The 15,669-nt window shown below is 43.9% G+C and overlaps 1 protein-coding gene across 1 annotated transcript in view; it reads left to right on the top strand.

The window, feature by feature from the left end:
• The window catches only part of LOC122791394 (malignant fibrous histiocytoma-amplified sequence 1 homolog), a 1,282,214-nt gene that overhangs the window by 78,472 nt on the left and 1,188,073 nt on the right, over positions 1 to 15,669 (top strand). The window lies entirely within an intron of this gene.

A 15,669-nucleotide genomic window follows, 5' to 3' on the forward strand; every position in this document is an offset into this window, starting at 1 on the left:
CTGCAACTGCTGAGTACCCAGTTTTGGCAAGGTGTCAGTTTTGGAAGTGCACCAAGCTGCCATACCAGCCCTCCAGATAGGTGATTTAGTAGCAAGCACTCCCTTTTCTCTTTCGTGTTTGGCCTTTTACTTAATTGAGAATCTGAGTCTGACTTAGCTGTCTGGTTTGCAGTTACATCTTTATCCCTCTGCGCCATGGAGCCAGCATTAAACTCAGGAAAGTGTTTGATTTTGTTTTCTAACAAATGAAAACATCTTTATTCTAATCTAGATTTAACTTAAAGGAAAAAGCTGTTACAATAAAAGTACAGAGGTATAGGCAGAGGAGATAGGGCAGCAGTTATTTTTTATGAAAACTGTGGCATTCTCAGTGGAAATAACCCATTTCTGATTAGTAAACTTAATCATTTTGATTTAATTTTTGTTTTTCCAATAAAGTAGTGGTGTAGTTTATAATGCAAGGTGGAAAACATATGGTCAAAGATTGTCCTACGCTTAGCAAAATTGTTTTTCTGTAATATCTCAGAAGTTGATGCTCAAGATAGTTGAGAGTTACAAACTTTATTTTTATTTCATTTTTAACACCTTTAATCATCATGAAATAAGTTTCCATTATCTTTGTGCAGCATATAAAATTTATTTTCTTGTTAATGATTTTTATTATTACTCCAACACTGTATAAATTGCTGAATTCCTGTTTGCCGTTAAACATCACTACTACTTAAGAAGCATTCTGCAGTTGACATTCCCATAAATTACATTTATTTCTGTAAATGTGCTTTTTTTAAATATCCCATCTCCATTTCTTTTATTTCCTTCACAATATTCAGTACTTCCACTACAATTGGTTTAAATTTTGAGTTCCACTTACTAGTAATTGCTTTTTGGCAGCCAGTAACATTAAAATTTGTAAGGCTTTATTATGTCTAGGCTATTCAGACACTATATCCCAGCTCAAAAGAATAATTTTCTTGGATACTACCATTTGTTCTACCAACATTTCTGTCAAGGTACTCTGTAGGGAGTTGTAAAAAGCAGCCAACTCATTACATTCCAGTCATGCACTTAATTCTTGTTGGTGACTTTTTTATTTTGTCGTTTTTGTATGGTTGCACCAAACAACCACCCATACACCACAAATGTTGAACTTTCGGTTTGCTTTGATTTGCGTTGTGCAGAAATTAAAATTCAAGAGTTTTCAAGCAGCACATGCAGTCTTTTGTTGCATGATTTAGGATCACAATTTTGCTGTCAATGAAATGTGCAAATGCCCATCAAGAACTTTCACTTTTTAGGCTGATAGGTATTCTGGTGTAGTTTGGTAATTCACTTTGGTGAGAAAGGAAACCCTAGTCTGCAAGTCGGTCAGTAACTTCTGTCAGGCTTTGATGGGAATGCGTTTAAACCTTAGTGAGGAAAGAGTTAAATAATCACTCTGCTGAGAACCAGTAGTAATATGGTTATTAGGTGCTGAAAAAAAACTTGTAGTCGAAAACTGTGGCATTTCTTTTGGGAAACGAAGGGGGGGGTTGTGCGTCATGAAGAGGAAGTGGCTTATGTTTTTGTTTGTGGGATAACAATTGTATAATTTTTCAAGAAACGGTTTGCTTAAGCTTATTGAGGTGAAACTGAAAAACTGAGCAGACAGCTTATTGAACGTTTTATTACTTAACCACAAGGTTTGGCATCTCGGAGTTGGATATTTTTATTTATTTTTGTGAAGGGAGGGGCACGCCATCCCATGTGAACCAAAAAAAAAGTTCCATGAGTTGTCTGTTTGGACAGTCAGTCTCAAACAGATGCAATTTGCCGAATTAGTCTTTGGCAGACTGTCCCACAAGGATACAGTAAAAGTACATTGAGGAGGAGAGAAAGGGTAAGAATATAGAAGAAAAGACTGAATCTAAGGTGGTATGAAAGGACAGAAAAGAGGGTACAGTTTTCTTACTGGGACTAAAGCAGGCTGGTAGAGAGAGACACACAAGAGGAGAAAAAAAGTTGAAGTAGTGCTGTTTTAACTGCAGAGTAGACAATAAATATAAGAAAACTTTGACTGTTGATTGATGGCTATCTCTCTCTCTCTATTTTTTTTTTTTGCTAAAAAGAGGCATTATAAAATTCCTTTCCCCGGTTCATTGCTATTGTTAGGACATGACTTCTGCACAGTAGGCAGGGTCTTCCTTGTTTATGTATGTTCACTGTAGGGATGTATGTGTTAAGCAGAAATTGAATAAAGAAAATTATTTTTTTAGAAATATTTTGGAGGTGTGTATATATTTTTGCATTATAATGCATCATGTATTATGTATCATAAAGGGCTTTGCAGAGAGAGAAAGAGACAGTGGTGGCAGGGTGGTTACCCCCACCATGAGTTCATCTGACTAGCTTACTTTAAGCATGTTTCTATTTATTGATGCTTGCTTACTTGTAGGGGTTAAGAAATGGGCCAAAACAGAAAAAAAGCTGTGTATTAAAAATATTTTAGAAGATCCGTAGATATTGTGAATTAAATACACCATCCATTTTCCCAAGGCAATAGACTAACACCAGGGCAGATAACCTCCCTCCAGCAGTGTAGTATCCGTGGTAACATATCATTACTGCAACTTTCGCAGGGTCTCATATGTTGCACTTGAGTAAATGTGGTGACTGCAGAAAAAGAGAATATTACATATGTATAAATATGTACACATACAAAGCCCTTGCTGAAACAGTCCATTTGAAAGGCTAATTCCTGCCTTCTTCATCATGATGTCATGTGACAAGGAGGTGTTAGGGCCCCAGTTGTTGCATGTGTTTTTAACAATACTATGTTATGGAAAGAAAAAAAAAAAACTTGTGCTGATTTTGCATATCCATTTAATATGTATACATTGCTAGTAAAAGCATCTCCTAATTAGAGATTTGATGGCTTTATGCAATGAGTAAGAAGTTGTTTTAAAAATATCTGTGCATACATTGCCAACAAAAGGATCTCTAGATAGGATATTTAGTGACTTTATGAAATGTGTGTAATTGCCATTATTTATCAGGGTTTCTAGTTTTGCTTCCCATTTCAAACACCATTATTGGCAACAATCTGTCTCTTTCTGGTCAACTGTCCTTTAATTTTGAGTGTGTATGCATATAGGTTCATAGATGTGTACTAGGTTATTGGCCCTGGAGCCTTTACAAGCCTAGCCCAAAAAAATTGCCCAGCACTGTGCCACCCGATGTTAGTTCAAAGTGCCCCTATCCAGTAGGGCAACTGGAGTGATCCTTGGGTTGAACTTTGTTACCCATCCACTTGTCAAGATTTTTCTTGAAGAGGGCCAGCGCGGTACTCTGCATGACGTGAATGGGAAGCTTATTCCAGAGTATGGGCAGTCTTTGGGAGACATACCTGTCCCTCCACCATGTTCTGTTAATTGTGGAAATGAGATTGTGATCTCTGGAGCATGTGGCATGGGGGGATTGGGATTTCTTTAGGTGTAGCATTTCAAGTAGGGCTAGGTCGGACATGGCTTTGTAAGTAGAGATCACCTTTAAGTAGACGATAAGCGACTGAGAACAGTTGAAGTTTCTTGTCTGTCCGTGTAGGACATGTGTTTAAGGCCTTGGATCCTTTTTCAGAGGTACTTTTGTGGCCTGTCCAGATGTTGTAGGTGTTTGGTCAGGTACATGCCAAACTGGGCGTTTTATTCGATGACTGGTCTAATGAGGGATGACAACAGAGGGATAATGACCTTTTTCTTTCTGGATGCGAAACCTTTGGTTGTAAGATGTGCCATGTAGAAGGACTTTCTGATCACAGTGGCAATGTGGTGGCCAAAGGTGAGGTGGCTGTCGACCTGGGTGCCCAGATCTCTTATGGGCCCCTTCAGTGTTCAGTGGGCTCCCATCAATGTGGTAATTCGTGGGAACTGAGTTTTTTCCAAAGGGGATGATAACATTTTTTTTGACGTTAAGCTTCAGGCCACGGTTCCAACACCCGTCATTGGGCTCAGAGAGGCCCTTGTGTAGGATGTCTGCATCATTTGGGGATTTGATAATGATTCCAAGCTTGCAGTCATCAGTGAACTTGGTCAGCCAGAGTCCTCCTGTATTGGCCTAAACTTCTGAGAAGTAGATGCCAAACAGGAGAGGACCCAGGACCGAGCCCTGTGGGACTCAACTCGTGACTGGTCAACATTCTGACTTGGAATCCACAACTTTCACTCTGTGGGTTCTGTCTGTGAGCCAAATTGCAACCCACCTAGTGATGTAAGCATTGATGCCTAGTTTGGTGAGTTTATCAATAATACCTGAGTGGGGAATGGTATCAAAGGCCTTGGCCAGGTCAAAGTAGGCTGTATGCACTGCCTTACCCTTATCCACAGCCTTGGTGACTGCCTCGAAGAAGTCAACCAGGTTCAGCAGGCAGGATCTCCCATTGACAAAGCAAAACTGTGTGGGGTCAAGATTTTGGAGATTGCCTATATCTTTGTTAAGCAGGTCCATGATTATGCACTCCATAGCTTTGCATACCAGACTCATCAGGCTAATGGGGTGATAGTTCCCAGGGTCTGTAGTTGCTCTCCCTTTATGGAGCAGGATGACTGTAGCAGTGCGCCATTCATTAGGGACATAGCCTGAGGTAAGGCTGTGATTGATTGAACAGGGCACACAGATGTAGTGCCATTTCGTTTTGTATCTTAGGAAGCAGCCAGGGATATTGTTAGGTCCCTTAGACACTGTATTCTTGGCTTTGGACAGTGCAGCTTTTACCTGTGCCACAGAAATGGTGGGTACCAGACTTTCTTCTGGTATTGTGATAGGGCCCCTGGGGGGGGGGGTAAAGTTGACACTGAATCTGTCAGCCAGTATGTTGGCTATGTCTCTTGGCTCAGTATAGGAGGTGCCATTGTGCAATAACTCAGTGCAAATCTGGGTATTGCCGTGGAGGTTTTTGATATAGCTATAGAAGGCTTTGTGGTTGCTTTTGGTGTCCGATGCAATTGTGCCATCATAGCTGGTTTTAGAGAATTTGATAAGGGATCTCAGCTTTTTGTTGAGACTGATAAGGGAGGTTTTCTAGTCTTGTGACTTCATTTTTTTCTGCAACAGATTCTTCCTTCTATTGTAGAGTTTATTGATGGCTGGAGACCACCAGGTTGGCTTCCTTTTTTTGGAGGAGAGCATCTTAGTTCTGTTTGGTATGGCAAGGTCCATGCATTTGTGTATGTGCTCGTATAGTGCATTGGTGTATGATTCGGCTGTCGTGTAGCTATTTTCCATTGGCATGGGTGCCGAGACGTTAGCCACCTCTGTTTTTAGGAGCCCAAAGGTGGCTTTAGTTTTTTAGAGTGGTCACCTTAGTGGGGGTTGTAGGTGAGATGGAGATTTCCATGGTGATCAGTTTGTGGTCGGATTTAACCAGGGAGGGCTTGACTGTAGGTGTGGAGCAACGGTCTCCCATGTTGGTGATAACCAGGTCAAGGATGTTGCTTCCTCTAGTGGGGGTCAGAATGAGCTGGTCCAGGTCAATGAAATTGATAAATTACAGAAAGCGTTGGGCCTGTACATTGGTACTTGAATAGTTTTCCCAGTTGATGGAAGGGTAGTTGAAGTTATCCAGTGTGAGAGAATTGGGTTGGACCTTTATTCCAGGGTGCTTAGGAACTTGGAGTGAGAGTCTAGAGACATGTTGGGGGTTCTGTAGCAGGCTGTGACTTGTATCGCCTGCAACAGATATCTGTGTGTGTGTGTGTGTGTGTGTGTGTGTGTGTGTGTGTGTATATATATATATATATATATATATATATATATATATATGTAAAATATATGTATAATATATATGATTTACTATCATGTTCATGTTGTTGGATGGCATTCTGTCAAACTGGGGTAGTTGAAAGGCAAATTTCCCAGTTCATGGAAGGCCAAACCAAAAATGGTTGATGCTAGTGTGCATTCGCTGTTGTGATGTCAACGTTCTGCGTTGGGATTGCGGTACAGTGAGGATCGGGAAATGTACTCATTTCCTCATTGTAGTGCAATCTCTGAGTTTTTACACACAATTAGGGGGTGCTGGGTGGCTTGCCCCCGTGCAAAATGTTTGTTGAATTTGACTGGGAGGGAAGGTATGCTGAGTAATGTCGAATTTGGATGGGTCAACATTACTGGTTTCGGTGTTGTGCATGTTTGGTGCTTTGATTTTCAGTATTTTCGTTTGACATCTTGACCACTCGATGGAAGTGGTTTATGATTATGACTTTCTTGAGCTTCTCCCCTGTTTCATCATCATCCCTTTTCACACTGAATTATAGTATCTGTTTTCATTTGATCTTCAACCAGTGGGGCATGTATCCGGTATGTATCCAACTCGGCCGCATTTTCCAGCATCAGCTCCAAGCTCCTCCCCTCAGATCTCATTTGCCAATCATGTAAGCAGCCGCGTGGATTGCAGCCCCAAGTTTTCCTCATTATTAAACTTCTTTTTCTGTAAGAAAATCTTCCCATTTACTTTCTAAATCTCTCTACCTGTGACTGTCTTTCCTTACCTACCCTATCCCTGTGCGCTAGTGCATCGGTTTCTCAAAAAAAAAATCCCTTTCTAGTGTGTGTAAGTGCATGTACTTGTTTCCATTAGCCATGGCGAAGCCATCCAAGCCAGGCTTCAGGAAGTGTGATGTGTGGCTACAAGCTGCCCTCCTCTAATGGCCACACTCTGTTGTGTGCTTACGGGTTTAGCACCTGGAGACCTCCTGTTCGATCTGCGGAGGTTTCGACCCTCCCCATGCATTGATCGACAGGAGGAGCAAGCTAATTTTAAAGGGCCTCCTTCCTTCGGAGGCTGCTGTCCCTTTTATCTCTGCCACCCCAGCTTCTGGGACTCAATCTCTCTCGAAGAAGTGCGGGGATGGGGAGAAATCTCATCCCAAAGACTGGGACAGGCCTGAAAAACAGTCTCCTGACAGAGCTTCCCTCAAGGAACTTGACTCCAGTCTCAGCTTTTTTCGCCAGAGGTTTCCCGTGGCCGTTCACCTCTTTCTGCCTTCCCTCTGCGTCGCTTCAGGAACGGGTTGGTGGCTTCCTTTATTCAGTCCATCCATAGTTTTCCCTGAAGCCGAGGTGGACAGGATGATGTGGAGGTTTATCTGGAACCAGATCCAGATGGGAGTCTTGCCTGCACCCTCCCTCTCCAGGGCTTGGAACACTCACTCTGCATTCCTTCCCATTGCTCCTCCGATCCGATTCCTGCCTTTGGAGTTGTCTGGTCTGAGGTTTCCCAGTGTTTGGGAGTCGGTGCCGATTGTCCCAGGTACCTCGATGCCAACCATTGCCCTGAGTGGCTCTGCTCTGACCCTTTCGGAGCCATCCGACTCTTGAACCCATAGTCTCGGTCTCGAATCTGAGTGGATGGTGTCAGCTTTGAGATTTTCGGAGTTGGCCCTTCCACTTGGAGTCTTGATGCCTGGAGGCTTGGATCTGGCTCCCCATTCGGCGCAGAGGGCAGTGGATCTGGCTTTACTCTCCTCTGCTACCGGGATTTATTTGCCATCTGCTTTTGATGTGGTGGAGAAGGTTCTCTTGGCTTCATTGAGACCCCGGTGCTGTCTTCCTCAGAGTCCGTCCTGGCTCCCTCTCTTTCTGGCCTAGAATCCACCACCCTGTTCCTAAAGAAACAGCCTGTTGCCACTCCGCCCCAAGATTCCCTCCCAGGGAGCTTCCTGAGGTTAACGAGTCGTCCCCAGAAACTCCCCCTGAGGGGCTCCTTGGAAACGTACGTGCAAAAGGAGACACTTGGACTCCCCTCCAGAGTCCCTCACAGAAGACATCAGCTTGGAGGAAGGGGAGGGTTCCCCCCCCATTTGCCCCCTGATGATGTTCCTTCGGAGACATCGTGGTAATCCTGCCCCAGCGTGGGGGGTGGTCTACCCAAAAACCCAACCTGGATGAGTCTGTGTTCCTGGAGCCGTTTGGCACAGGCCCCTCTACCTCTTGATTGTCCCCTCCCGCGGATCCTCTTGTGGACCTAATTTCATTCAGGTTGGAAGGAACCGGACATATTTGAGCATATTCCCAAGTGCCCGGACAAAGTTCTTAGTGCCCCGTCCAACAGACAACACTGGTCAAAGAGATCTCTGGAAGATGTCATGGTGGTTTCGTTGGCCACGAAGAAAGAACTCACTCAGGAGAGATCTTCAGTCCATCTGCCAGGCCGAGAGTCACAGGCTGTGTACTGTTTTGGAAAGCAGACTTGCACCATAGCCACGTTTGATTTGAGTGCACTGAAGTACATGGCACATGTCATCAGACTGCAGCGGGACCTGGTCATAGAGGTTGCTGAGACTGCCCCAGGGTCCATGTCAGCGGAGGTGAAGAAGGTTCCCTTCCCATATGGCGGTTGCTGAGACTGCCCCAGGGTCCATGTCAGCGGAGGTGAAGAAGGTTCCCTTCCCATATGGCCACCCTTACTTCCATTTCCAATACTTCCATGAGGCTCCTGTCACTTGTGACTGAAGGTTCCTGTATGGCGGCCAGAACACATGTAGCCATCAGGCGCCACACCTGGCTCTGGCTTTGTGCTTTCTTGGAACCCTTCAAGGTGTCTCTTATGAATGCCCCTTTTGACTGTTCCACCTTCTTTGGCAAGACTGCTTGAGACACCTTGTTCCAGAGCAAGAAAGATGGAAGACCCTGTCTGCTGTCAGGATTCGCTTCTCAACTCCGCAACGATCCTTTTCCAGGAATCAATATGGGATTAAGAAGATGTGGTTCTGCAAGTCTCTGGGTTTTTCCCACGATGCTTCAGACCTGTCTCCCCCCGGAGGCAGGGGGGGATATGATAGCCGCCGCTCTTGTGGCAGAGGGGGCCCGAGGAAACAAGGTTCTCTGGATTCTCTCCCAGACAGTCCCTTGCAGCACCCCTGAAGGGTTGCCAGACTGCCCGTCTCTGGAGGCAGTCGGGGGTGTCTTTCTCTGCACCCAACGGTCTGGGAGTCTTATCACAGATGATCGTTAGATGTTGCAGATAATATCCAGAGGATACTCAATCCCCTTCCTTCAGCCACATCTGGATGTCCCACACATGCAACGAGAGCAGGCAGCAGTAGAAATTTTCAGGCTGCTCGAGAGCAGGCAGCAGTAGAAATTTTCAGGGTGCTCGAAAAGCAAGTCATCCAGCCCGTCTCTCCAGACCAATCCAGATCAGGCATCTATTCCAGGTTCTTTTAAATACCAAAGAAAACAGGGGAATTAAGATCCATCCTGGATCTTTCAACCTTAAACCTGTCAATTGCCAAGACAAAGTTTTGGATGGTCACTCTCAAATCCATTCTGTCTTTTCTGCAGATAAACGACTGGATGTGCTTGATGGACCCCCCCCCCCCCAAGACATGTACTATCATGTCAAGATGCATTGATGCTCTTGGAGGTTCCTCCTGTTCCAGCTGAGAGACGGTCATTATCAGTTCAGAGTGCTCCCCTTTGTGCTCACCACTGCCCCCACGTGTTCACGAAAGTGATGGCAGTAGTGGCAGCTCACATGTAGCTGCAGGGGTTCCAGGTCTTCGCCTACCTTGACAGCTGGCTCCTTTCCACTCCCTCCAGGCATCTACTGTGTCAAGCCACGGATCTCATTCTCAAGATTGTTCACGACCTCAGCATAACAATAAATCTGAATAAGTCCCAACTGGTATTGGTACAAGTTCTCGATTTATGTTGGGAATTGCTTAGATACTATCCAAAGCAATGTGTTCCTAACTACGGACAGACTTTTCTCCCCACCGACATCACATCTATTGCATTGTTCAAACAGTGTCTCCCTGCAGATTTAGTTCTTCGGGCGCTTGGGTCCATGGTGGCCACGATTACCCTTATTCCAATGGCTCACCTCCATGTGAGGGTTTTCCAGTTGAGGCTGTGGGTTCAGTGGTCATTGATAGATCTGCCCTTGTCTCATCTGGTTCAGTTATCTTGAGCTTGCAGGGATTTGCTCCTCTAGTGACTTCAATCCCCAGATCTTCTTCTGGGCCATCCATTTATTATTCCCTTATTATTCCCTCCCCAGTGACCACTGATGCCTCCTTGCTCAGGTGTGGGGGGGGGGGGATTGCATGTGAAGGACAGTCCAAGGCACGTTGTCTTCCTTGGAGACCCATCTGCATATCAACATCCTGGAGATGAGGGCAGTGCTGTTGGCATTACAAGCTCTACATGCCCACTTTCCCCAAGGAACAATTGCCATCCAGACAGACAATATATCTGTAGTCTGGTACATCAACAAACAAGGGGAACCAGGTCTTAACTCTTTTGTTGAGAAACCATGAGATTGTGGGAGTGGGTGATCTCCTCTGGCCTTTTTCTTGTGGCGACGCACATTCCGGGAAGGTCCAACATACTGGTGGACAGGCTCAGCAGATCTATCCTGATGCCTTACAAGTGGTCTCTGAATCCTTCAGTAGTAGAGCATATCTATGATTTCTTCGCCTCTCCTTCCAACACAATGTGCAGCGAGTATTTCTGTCTGAACCTCCCTCTGGGGGAGTCCCCCAGAGACGCCCTAGTTCATGCTTGGTCCTCCAATTATTGTATGCTTATGCTCCACTCCTTCTAATTTTGAAATTCATTCAGAAAGCTCTACGGCTGGGGAGCTTAGTGATTCTCATTGACCTCTTTTGGCCTTGCCAAGTTTGGTTCCCTTTTTTGTGCTCTTATGCACTTGTCCTCCTTTGGCACTAGCTCTGGTCCCGGATCCATTCACAGATTTAGTCAGCCTGAAGCTCATGGCGTGACTGCTCCAGTTCCAGTGATAGTTAGGATTCCAAGGCTGTCTTCTCCTGTCAAGAAGATTTTGGTAGAGGCTCGCAAGTCTTCTACCAGGAAGGTTTATTCCAGTAAGTGGAAGCGTTCTCCATATGGGCTTCTCAACATGATCTGGACCCCTTTTCTGCTCTAGTCCCTGCAATTTTGGAGTTTTTGGCAGATATTTTTAATCATGGTGCTAGTTTTTCTATGGTAAACGTACAATTGGCAGCGATCTCCAGTTTTCACTTGGGAGATAATTTGGCTTTTTTTGCTTCTTCCAAACTTTGTAAAGCCTTTTTGAAAGGTACATTTTTACTTAGGCTTCCAGTCAAGAACCCAATGCCCCCTTAGTATCTTACCCTAGTACTACAAGCTTTGGTTTTTCCCCCATTTGAGCCAGCAGCTACAGATGACTTGCAGTTCCTGTCTTGGAAGATGGCTTTTCTGGTCTCTGTTACCTTGGCCAAGAGAGTATTGGATATCTAGGCCTTAGTCAGTCAAGTCCCCTTATATGGTGTTTCATAAAGACAGGGTTCAGGCCTCATCAGTTGAGTCCCCTTCTGTGATATTTCATAAAGACAGCGTTCCCCCAAGGATGAATCCCTCATTCCTTCCGAAAGTGGCATCAGAGTCTAACGTTAACTAGGTCATCAGTCTCCATGTTTTCTTTCCGAACTTCCAGAATAAGGGAGAGTATAAATTGCACTTGCTTGATGTTCATAGGCAACTGCATTTCTTTTTACATAGAACAAAATCCTTTTGTAAGTCTGATTAGCTTTTTGCTTCCTTTTCTAACCCTTTCTTAGGAAAACCTGTATCGAAAGTAACTGTTGCTCGTTGGATCTCTACGTGTATTGCGCTGGCCTGTTGAGCCAAAGGTTTATCCTCACAAGGTCATATCAGGGCACATTCTAACAGGTCTGTAACCCTTTGGTCTAGGGTTTCCTTAGATGACTGCCGCTACATGGGTGTCATCACATATGTTTATCTCCCATTACAGATTGGATCTCCTTTCCAGAGGCACAGCATCTTTTGGCTCAACCGTGCTCCAGACCATCCTTTCATGAGGACCTCCAAGGGCTGTTTGATAGCTGGCAACTCTGTCCCACAGGTTGAAGATCAAATGAAAACAACAACTTCAGATTAAAAAGTTATGTACTCACCATAACGTTCCATCTGATTGTTGATTTTCATTTGTCTTCAACAGTCCCTCCCTCCTTCCCCCTGACTTATGTGGGCTGTGTAGTGGACCAGATGGAAGAGGCATAGCCCCCTACTCTGGCAAGTCTTTTTCATTATTGAGCTAATGGGTGTTAATGCCAGGGTTTAGGCATATGGTTAAGTTGGGATGCTACTGTCTACAGCAAACTCGATCTGAGGGGAGGAGGGAGATGTAGGGTATGGGTAGGGGAGGAGGGTGGAGCATGGATCTGATGCTGGAAAATGCGGTGGAGTCAGATCCATACCGGATCCTTGTCCCACAGGTTGAAGACAAATGAAAAGCAACAATTCAGATGGAACATTATGGTGAGTACATACATTTTTTCTGCTTGTGCTATGTATAGGAGCCATAACTGTAGCTCTGAAATACCCCTTCAAATAGAGTAATCTTAATATGTCCGGGTGTATTGGAAGAACCCGCTTATCCCACTTGACTCTTGCCATCTTCCCTACCCAGATGAAGTCTTTCAGCTCTTTATTAATTGTTGTCCTCAACTTCTCGAGTTGATTAAAAATATGCCTGACCAGTGTATAAGAATAATGGGACTAAAACATTTTAACTGCTTGTATCTTACTATCCATATCCATCTAACAAAGCTTCCATTTTTTCTGTTTTTGTATTATCTTTTGTTTAGTCTCTTCCCACATATACCTAGCTACCATACAAGAATAATTTTTAATCCATATTCCTAAAATACTTCATCTTATCATGTCGTCATAAATATGGATATTGCTAAACCAGTTCATATGTGGGTCCATAATGTACTGCCTTTGTATTGTATATACATATGTGTTGCCTTTCATAGGTTCATAGGTTCATAGGTTCATACTAGGCTATCTGCCCGAGGGCATTTACAAGCCTAGCCATGCGTTTAACCGCTTTGGTGGCCTCTGGGAGAAATAACTACTATACCCATTATTTTGCTGTGCTCCTGTTTGTGAGTGACACTAAGGGTATCCCTGGGTTGGGCCTAGATATATGTCCATCCATTGGTCAAGATTTCTCTTGAACAAGGCCAGCCACTGGTCTGCTGTTTGTGCACAGCATGGAGCTCAGGGTGATGGTGGGTCCCTCAGTGATCTATCTATACCCAGCACGTCCTTTTAGGAGGAGAGAGGGTTAGTTGATCTCCTTAGGGCTCTGATGGATCTCTCCTTTTTATTCCAGGTGCATATTCATCAAATCTGAGAGGACATTGGCCTTGTATGTTAGGCCATGAGGTAGAAGGAATAGAGCGAAAGCTGAAAAAGAGAGCTGGGGGAGTTGGGTGACCGAGAATATTTTGATTTTGAGACCCCTTTTATGACTTTGGTGAGTGCCGCATCATGTAATAAGTACCTGCAAGTCAAGTACATGCAAATGCGTAGAGAATCATCTACTTTGGATCTCAGTCATAAGTGGTCTGAGTGATGAGAGAAGGATGAGTATCAGAAGTATATGAAGATCCTGAGTAAGCTTCATGTGAGAGCAGAAAGGACTTTAGGTGGCACGGTAGTACGCATACTAAAACCCGTCTACCGACCTAGTGCGCAACAGTGGCAACTCCGCCAAAGCTCTCAACCTTCAGTGCTTAGTGGATTGGGAAACAGGGGTAGGCCAATTTTTTGGGAGTTACTATTTTGTAAGTAGGGGGGCATTTGAGGCCAGCTGAGCATGGAGTTGACCCCTAGTTTTCAATCTGTGTACAGTTTCAAGTCATCTGCCACTTGTTTTTTCTTTCTAAGCTGCCCCATGTGCTCAGCTCTGTCAAATGAACACTCAGAACTTGCCAGTCTAAGGGAAATGTAGATGCACACCAAACAAGTGGGCAGTTCAGGAACAGCAAGCCTGTAACTGAACAGACTTGTCAGAAAAGTGGGCCAGAGCAAGATTTTTTTTGAGTTCTGTCACTCCAGAGATTTTGAAGGTTCACAAGTAATCCATAGTTATGACAGTAGGCTGACATGACCCCTTCTGAGTAGCCAGGCCGAATTGTAGCCAATATGCAATCCAGAAAGGAAGGGGTAGGCTGTATGGACTGCCAAAAGTCATCAATGGCAAAGGTGATTTGGTTGAAAAAAAAGCCAAAAGTACTAAAAGGCATGATCTGCCTAACAAGCCAGAAAATTATTTTTGGATCAAAGTCTGCAAATTCCTATGTCTTTATTTATAGGGTCCATTTCACTTAAAATTCCTTGGCTGCAGATAAACTCCAAGCTAATTTCCTTGAGGGTTTTTCACCAACAGCCAACGCCTTTCCTCAAAAAAGATCCAGTGAGAAGGCGCTGATTGCACTGGAGCCGTATGGGATGGGTAAGTTATTGAAATGCTGTGGCCTGGCCAATAAAACTACACAGGTAAGTCAGTTCACACAGCCCACGGGGGCAGGGAAGGTTTCAATGTGGCTGGATGCTGTGGAAGGTGTGTTGACCTTTGGAGATCAGTTCTCACTTGGGGGAAGAAACTTTCAAACACCTCAGGAACAGTGTTTGTTTGTGTTCTTTTAACTCCTCAGAACTCACATATTTTTGGATTTTTTGTTTTTGTTGTCTCTTTCATCAGCAGATCTTCACAGCAATATCGTCTGAACAGGCAGTCAAGGGAGTCACACAAGAGTGCATTCTCAATTGTCTTGATCTGCAGCTTTTTTTTGTAGTTTTAGCTTATTTTTAAGTAAACAGGCTCTGGATGATTTTTTGCTAGCTCTTAGTTTTACTTTACTAGTACTTTTGCAGTCTTACTTGTTAAGGATTTTGCTTTACTCTTAGAGTAAGAAGCTGGCTTTGTTGTACTCTTTGTTTTTTATGGGGGGGGATTACCAACTGGATTTGTGTGGCTTGGGTTCTCAGCTTTTTCCTTTGCTTGGTTTGTTTTAGCTTCATTAATTTTTTATCCTGAAAAGATCTGAAACTGTCTTAAAATGTTCCATAGAACTGCAATGTCTCTTTCTGGTTTTGTCAGGTGTAAAATATCATCTGTAAACAGAGCCCTCTTTTTTTGACTAATATGCCAATTATATCCTTGAATTTCTGAGTCCCTTATTTTTTTTGCCAGTGGTTCTAAATATAATGCAAGGAAAAAGGGGAAATAGCACACCAGTGCTTGGCTCCTCTGCTCATGCAGAAATTATCAGAAGGGTCCCCACTTACTTTAATTTTCCCCTCCAGTCCCTCATGTATCCTCCTAATCAACCTTATATTTTTTCAGGAAATGCAAATGCTTCCATTGCCCTGTTCCTAAAGTCCCGGCTTACTCTGAAAAAGCTTTCCCTGCATCAAGACCCACCATTAACAATGTTATTGTCTTACATTCTGCTTCAGTATGGATAATCAGTGTTCTGTTTATGTTGTCAAATGTTTGCTTCCCCTCCACAAAATCACACTGATCCATATCTTTCAGTTTTGGCATTACTTTGTCTATTCTTTTAGCCATTGTAGACATTAACACTTTTTATAATCATGGTTTGGTATTGGAATGGGCATCTATGAACCTGGATCTGATGAATCTTTACCCACTTTAGGTATTGCAGCTACCACTGTTTTCTTCCAGGATGTTGGCACTTCTCCTCCTCTTAAAATACTGTTAAACAAAACCTTCCAGATCTTTACCAGTTTTTCCTTTGTAGTTTCCAAATTTACACAGGAATGCTCTCTATTTCTGGGGACTTTCCTGTAGATTGGTTATACATCACAATTTTT

The sequence above is a fragment of the Protopterus annectens genome, chromosome 17.part0 (assembly GCF_019279795.1).
Source record: "Protopterus annectens isolate FY-2018-M chromosome 17.part0, PAN1.0, whole genome shotgun sequence".
Lineage (NCBI taxonomy): Eukaryota > Metazoa > Chordata > Ceratodontiformes > Protopteridae > Protopterus > Protopterus annectens.